Source organism: Felis catus, chromosome C1 (assembly GCF_018350175.1).
Source record: "Felis catus isolate Fca126 chromosome C1, F.catus_Fca126_mat1.0, whole genome shotgun sequence".
NCBI lineage: Eukaryota > Metazoa > Chordata > Mammalia > Carnivora > Felidae > Felis > Felis catus.
This window is the reverse complement of record NC_058375.1, coordinates 138,721,116-138,729,054: the sequence shown is the minus strand read 5'-3', so window position 1 is coordinate 138,729,054 and position 7,939 is coordinate 138,721,116. Positions and strand designations below refer to the sequence as shown.

At 36.2% G+C, this 7,939-nt stretch overlaps 1 long non-coding RNA gene across 1 annotated transcript; it reads left to right on the top strand.

Annotated features, from left to right (window-relative positions):
• Positions 1 to 222: 222 nt before the first annotated feature.
• On the top strand, positions 223 to 6,490 carry LOC111561641. Its single transcript, XR_006583197.1, has 3 exons — positions 223 to 426; positions 4,824 to 4,935; positions 5,318 to 6,490. It is a non-coding gene; the product is annotated as an uncharacterized LOC111561641 (long non-coding RNA).
• Positions 6,491 to 7,939: the final 1,449 nt, after the last annotated feature.

Below are 7,939 nucleotides of genomic sequence, written 5' to 3'. Positions count from 1 at the left end.
AGATGCATACAACCCTACACCACCGTGTGGCCTTCTAGATCCCTAGAAATATTTTGGAGCTTTTCAAAGCCCACTGTGCATAGCTGATTCCCAGATTTCCCTTTAAAAAAAATTATTCATTTTTGAGAGACAGAGAGAACGGGGGAAGGGCAGAGAGAGAGTGTGACAGAGGATCTGAAGCAGGCTTTGCGCTGACAGCAGCAAGCCCAGTGTGGGGTCGAACTCACAAACCATGAGATCATGACTTGAGCTTCAGCTCACTCAACTGACTGAGCCACCCAGGCACCCCCAGATTTCCCTTTTAAGTTTTTGTCAAGTGATATTTATTTCTGTTTTAGGTAGCTGTGATGTTAAACAATTACCACTAACTGTTTTGGACAATGCCTTGGGGATAGAGACCTCTTCACCTAGCAAACCCTAGTGCAGGTAAAATAAAGGCAAATATTATGAATGGCGGCTGTTCCAGGGAGTTGCTGGATGGGTCAAATAGTGACAATTTACTGGGGATTTTTTGGGAGCTCCAAACTCATTCTCTCCCCTTCATTGTCTACTTGGGTGATTTTCATAGCTACTATGGTGTAAGGCTGCTGGGTTTCAAGGTTACAATAGACCTGAGGAGAGGGTAACCAGAACAGGGCAAGTTAAAATGCTGCAAAGCTTGCTGTTTTCACCAAAATTTGGTTATTTTTCTTGAATAAATGCTCTTTAGATTGTGCAAGTCTTTGCTTTATTTCTAGAAGTCAGAAAAAGTTAATTTTGACAATTTTTATGAATGTTCTTATTGCTTTTATAGAAGAAAATCAGAAATCTTTACTCTGCCATTCCAGAAGTGCCTTTGTTTTGAGATTTTGTTGAAGTAAAGTAGTATACAGCAATAAAAGTAATGACTACTGTTTCATGCAACCACCTTGACGAATCTCCCAGAAATGACATTGAGCCAAAGAAGCCAGACAGAAAGAGTACCTATTGCTTGGTTTTATTTATGTGACCTTCCCAAAACAGTTAAAATGAGTCTGTAGTGATGAAAGTGAGAATATTAGTTATCTTTAGGATGGTTAACTGGAATAGAACATGAGAAAATATTGTAGGATGTTGGTAATGTTCCATATCTTGACCTGGATGGTGGTTACACGAGTGAATTTATTTACTAAAATTCTTTGAGCAATACACTATATGAACTTTATGGTATGAATGTATACTCTTTGAAAAAAAAACACTTTAAAAACAAACAAAAGTAAATGGTTAACCTCAGTCCCTTCTTTTATTCTTGGATATAGATTCCCTTGCAGAGTGTTATGTGAGGAGTGTAAGTTCTCATATTTGTGGTTAAGAGAGTCAAATGTGTACCATACAGACATAGGAATGATTTGTTTCTAATATTATTGTTTCTTCTAATTAACAGAAGCATATATGTCTACAAAGCGCTATGATTCTTAAACTGCTTTCGCATATATTATCTTGTCATCTGTATAGCTATTGAAGTTGGAGGTCAAGTGTTATATTTTCCAAATGAGGACACTCAGATGAAGAATCAAAATCTGTGAATAATAGACTGAGGATTGATACCTTATGTGTCTGACTCTTAGATTATTATGCTTCTTTACCACACCTACAGTCTTCAGAGTTGCTCGACACCAACTTATAAAAATTGGATGTGTGTCAATGGTTTCAGAACTTTCTAAAATTCTCTTAAATCAGTTCTTAAAGTATGATATTAATTCTGGAATCTCTAGATAATCCCAAGATTCTAGAAACAGACAGAATTCTGAACTTCCTCTTTTAAGAGTCTCTGTGAGATACAAGAGTATTTATCATCTAATTTAAACATATATTTTGAGAGATTTCATAATGCTCACTCATTAGATATCACATACTTTTTATGATAGGAGCTCATCCCTTATTATACTAAGTTTCTATTCTGCAGCCTGTTGTTTCCCTGACTTCTACTCAAATATAGAATGATTGATCACAGTCTATGATTCCTTTCTAAATATCTGAGGAATATTAAAAACCATCTTCACATTAGTGATCATTTCCCTACTTCATTTAGGCTTTCCTCCTATCGTTTCTTAAACATTTGCGTATTTGTTGAACTTCTCCCTATCAGAAAATATCCTTGTCTTGTCATTTCATCTATGCTATGAAGCTTTATTCTAGAAAACAGTACTCTGGTTAAGACCTGGTCAATGTTAATACAAAGATTTTATTGTTTTTATTGTTTTTGATATATCATGATTACTATATAATATTCTGCCATGTTTATGTAAATTTCTAGCATCTATTTCTTTTCAACGTTTATTTATTTTTGGGACAGAGAAAGACAGAGCATGAACGGGGAAGGGGCAGAGAGAGAGGGAGACACAGAATCGGAAACAGGCTCCAGGCTCTGAGCCATCAGCCCAGAGCCTGACGCGGGGCTCGAACTCACGGACCGCGAGATCGTGACCTGGCTGAAGTCGGACGCTTAACCGACTGCGCCACCCAGGCGCCCCGCATCTATTTCTTTTACTTAGGTGATTTAATCTGCATTTGTTCCCTGAATTAAAGGTATTTGATTTGTGAAGATGTGTTTTCTTAAGTAATAGGCATGCCAGCTAACTTTGCATCTTTGGCTAGTTTAATAAGTATACTCTCAACATAAATCCTGGGATCACAAATGAGAATAATAAATAAAGCAGGGCCCACAAAGCTGCTGTGTATTTGTGAATAGTTAGTAGAAAGCCTTAATTTGCTTTTCATGCAAATGAAGAATAGCACACAAGTGAGAAAGTGCCATTTATAAAGAGAATAAGGGGCTTGGAATATTTATTTATTCTTTTGCAATTAAGTTCTAAATAGCTGATGAAATGCCACTCCAGATCCCAAACAGAAAGCAACTTTAGTTGGATTTTCTCTGCCCCTCATCTTGAGCAAAAAACTTAACTTCTCAACCACTTGAAGACTCAAGTGGGGGAGAGGGGCGATTTTTCTTTCAAATATCTCTCTACAGCGTCATACCCTTTTTACCTCCCTGGAGCACACCTTTCCCCTTATATCCAACCAAGATACAGTACACGGAATCTGTTGAGTCCCACAACTAATATTACTTTCCTCTTGGGCTTCAGGAAAAGCTATAGATGGATGAGGTGAGTTACTGGGGTACATTGCTTCATCAACTCAGAACAGCCTGAAAACAGTAACCCTTCTCTCCTAGGCCAGCTCAGTTCTTTTCATTTGATGCTCTCTCCTTGAGTCCAAACCATCGAAATCACTGCCTTTCTTCCTAGTTCAGACTGCTTCCATCCTCAAGCCAAGGGCAGATAAGCGCCCCCACCTTTTTTTTTTTTTTTTTTTTAGAAAACTTTATCCTTGAAGGCAGGGTCTTTTTCTGGCTGGATCAGTTTTGGGCTAAAGCTACAGTTCTTGTAGGCATCTGAGTATTAACCTTGTGTGAGGTCTTTGGGATTGAACCCACAGAAAATCCCACGATCAACCTTCTTTCCTTTATTCTGGGTATGTGATATATGCAGAGATTGCCTGAGTTCAGCTTTCCATTATCAGCTGTTCCTACGTTTGTTCTTTCCCTTCTTTTCTCATGTTCTTTTTTACCATCCAGACCCACAGTTCCTTGAAAACCTTATTTCCTTGTAGCACCTTGTCTAATCCACACCGGGTCCCCTCTAAACATATAAACAAGTTCGTTGACCCACCTCAGTAGCCCTCTCTTCCAGCATTCAGGGATGCCATCACTTTGCTATCTCTCTACTTTTCTAATCGTATTAAATACAGAAAAATTGGGGCGCCTGGGTGGCTCAGTCAGTTAAACGTCCAATTTCAGCTCGGGTCATGATCTCTCATTTTGTGAGTTTGAGCCCGGTGTGGGGCTCTGTGCTTGGAGCCTGCTTCAGATTCTGTGTCTCCCTCTCTCCCTGCCCCTCACCTGCTCACACTCTGTCTCTCTCAAAAATAAATGAGCATTAAAAAAACTTAAAAAAGAAATAAATACAGTAAAATAATAGCACATTTTCTTCAATTATACTTTCATCTCTGTCTCTGGACATAGATCCAATTTGGGGGATGAGGCCAAGAGTAATTTAGAGGCTATCTGATAAAATGCACCACAGCAAAAGAGACTAAGAATATACTTTAATGTCTACTTATTTTAATATTTTGTTATGGAACATGTTTGAAATATACCAAAGTAGAGGAATATTATATTGAACTCTCAGGTATCCATCACCCAACTTCTACAATTGTCATAGTCTGCTTATGTTTGTTATTTTTAATTTTTTAAATTTATTTTGTAAATGTTTATTTATTTTTGAGAGAGAGCGAGTATATGTGTGTGAGTGGGGGAGGGTCAGAGAGAGAGGGAAACAGAGGATCTAAAGCAGCTGACAGCAGAGAGCCCCATGTGGGGCTCAAACTCAGAAACCATAAGATCATGACCTGAGCCCAAGTCAGATGCTTAACCAAACTGAGCCATTCAGCTGGGTATTTTTAGAAGAAATGTTTTTGGTCACTATATTGTATTAATATTGCTTTCTCATGAATTATTATTCCCCATGAACAATCTGCTCTTTATTCTAAATCCAGTCCTGAAACCAAATTAAACACGGTTAAAAAAAAAAAAATTAGGGGTAGAAAAAGAAAAACGAACAAACTGAATATAGTTCTTCTAATTCCAGGAGTATCTCTTTTGTATTATCTTTACCATATAAGGCAAGTTATGGCATAAAATGTCTTATAAATTCTCAATGGCTAAAGGGGATTCTAGACTATTGAAGTTACTTTTCTTTCACCACACTAGTGTTGTTATAATTATCCTGCATTGTATTCTTCAGTGAACCTCTGGACAAAATTGAATCAGTTTCAATCCAGGCAGGTTGGGCCTGGGGATATCTGCAGCATCTACAAGAAGAGGAGAAGAAGCCTTCAAACAACTATAACAGTGAGGTCTGGTTTATATCACTTCTGGATAATCAAACAGTTTGACAAAGTTACAACAAAGAGTAGTTAGACATGGTTGTGTTTCTAGATGAGGTGAATCAAGTGACAATTAGTGGAAACATGCTATGAGGATAATTTTCTTCATATCTTTATTGATGTCCTGGATAAAAGATTCAGAGCATATTGTCAGACTCACAGGGAGCTGAATTAAGTGGTTTGCTAATATCCTGGAATGGCGAGAGAAATGACTTGAAAGTTGATAAAATGTTAGTCTGAAAACAAAGTGTAAAATCAGAGATGACAAATACAAGGTGAGGTTTAACTTCAAAGAAATTCCCAAAAATTTATTTTGAAAGATAATCCTTCCACTCTACTTTTCATTTGACAGACTTGTACTAAAACAATTTTGTAGACAAAATTGAGGGATTTCAAAGATTAATGGCAAAATCAACAAAAGTAGAGAAAAATTCAGCCTACAAGAGGTTCCAGAGAGTTCCCTAGCTTCTTCCAGCATGTGAGGATACAATCGGAAGTCTGAGACATGGAAGACGGTCCTCACCAACCCTGCTGGCACTCTGAGCTCAGACTTCCATCCTCCAGAACTGTGAGAAATAAATTTCTGTTGTTTATAAGCCACCCAATCTGTGATACTTTGTTAAAGCAGACACATGTACTATGACAAGGACAATGCTGAATGGTGTGTTTGTGTGTGCTTGAAAAGGGTTACAAAGAAGAGACTTAAAGAAGGACCCACTGTTTGGGGCCAAATTCCTTTTATCTTCAAAAAAACAACAAAAAAAGTAAAAAAACAAAAAAGTATTTTTCTTGGTTCTTTTTCCAAAGTGTGGCTTTCATGTGTACTTTTTAATAGAAAGGATTCTTTGGCAATGAAAAAGCTAGTCTTAATTGACTTCCCACTCTCCCCAGCAGCAAGTGACTTGCTGGTGACTAGGGCTGTAAAGGAACAGCTCCTCCTGGCAAGCACGGTCTTCCCTCCCCACCCCCCCCCCCCACTAAAATGTCATATATTCACATAGTGCAAAATTTTCAAAAAATGTAAAAAGGCATATAGTGAAAACTTTTCCTCTTGTCCTGTCCACCGTTTACACAGCTCTCTTTTGCACACACACACACAGCCATAATTAATTCTTATATATTCTTGACAGATTATTCTTAACAGATTTCTTTATGATTTGACCAGAAAATATCAATATATAGTTGTATTCTTCCTCTTTTTATAAAAAATAGCACATAATATACACTGGCTTATATCATTTTTTTCACTTTTAAATATACATCTTAATGATCAATACCAGAGAGCTTCCTCAGTTTTTTAAACCACTGTGTAGTACTTCACTCTGTAAATGTTCAAGAACTTTTTAACTAGTCTCCTATTGATGGGCATGTGAGGTGTTTCCAGTTTTATATTTCAAGCAATACTGACCTAGATAACATTACACATAATGTCATTTCACAAATGGGCAAGTATATCTGCAGGATAAATTCCTGAAAGTGTGATGTATGTGCAGTTTTAATAAACCTTGAAAATGTCTTTCCATCAGAGTTGTGCCACTTTCAATTCTCCCTAATGTATGAGGAGGGCTGTCTTCCTAAAAACAACAAAATGTGTTATCAAGCTCTTAGACCATTACCAAACTGGAAGCTGATATATCAGTGTAGTTTTAACATTTATTTCTTTTATTACCAGTGGACTTGATCATCTGTTTATGTTTATAAGCCATTTCGATTTTTTCTATGACATGTATGTCATGTGACATATCTTTATGTGTATTCCTATTTTTCTAGTATGTGATTAGCCTTTTAATGGTTTCTAGTAGCTCTTCATATGTTAGGGAGGTTGGTATTTGTCTATGACATAAGTTTCTCATTGTGTCATTTATCTTTTGACTTTGTTTATAGTTTCATATGTTGTTAAATTTATTTTATTTTATTTTATTTTATTTTATTTTATTTTATTTTATTTTATTTTATTTTATGGATTCTAGAGTTTGAGTCAGAAAAAACCTTCTCCACTGAAATGTTAGAAAGGAACTTCCTGTGCTTTCTTCTAATACTCACGTGCTTTCATTATTTTGTATGTATATCTTCAATTCGTTTGAAATTTATCCTGGTTCTGCTACCTTGCTAGAGTATGGTATGACGTATGAGTCCAACATCTTTTCTTCAGATATTCTATCACCATTTATTGAAGTGTTTATCTTTTCTCCACTGATTTGAAATGCTATCTTTTTCATGTGGCGAATTGTAGTATGCATTTGGAATTATTCCTGGGCTTTGTATAATATTGTGTTGGTCAGTTTGTCTAATGATGAACTGATACCACTGTGATGTGTTCAGGTTTTATGCTTATGTTTTTGTAAGACATTTGATAATTTCCCCTCATTGCCCTTTCCCTCCCCCAGTTTTCCTTCCCATTTTTGATAATTTTTCCACAAAACGTCATGATCACTTTGCCTAGTTTCAAAAAACTCACTGTCAATATTTTGCTTTTTGTGCTCTTGTTTAAATTATAAATGAACTCAGAAAGAATTGACATTTTTTAATGTTAACTCTGCCAACTAGATACATCTTCACTCCGTGCAGAATTTCTTGTGTGTCCTCCAGTAGGATTTTAACACTTCTTATTAAGTTTATTCCCCTGCCTTTAATCTTCTTTTCTTTTTAAAATGAGTACTTTCTTCCATTATATATTTATACTGTTTGTTGTTTTTATTTTGTATATTAATTTTGTGCCCCACTACTTTGCTAAATAGCTTTTCTAGTTGAGTCTCATGAGTTTTCCAGGTATATAATTATAATACCTTGCAGGAAGATTCATAATGGATGCTGATAAAATCTCAGAAAGGACAAATATAGATACATTATGGACTCTTGGGTACTCTAGACCAGACTAGGTAATGCCCAGTGTTCAAAAACTGTAGTATCATTTTAGAAGGGATGTATTGGAATGATGATTGTTTTAAAACAAATAATTCATTATGATCTTAAT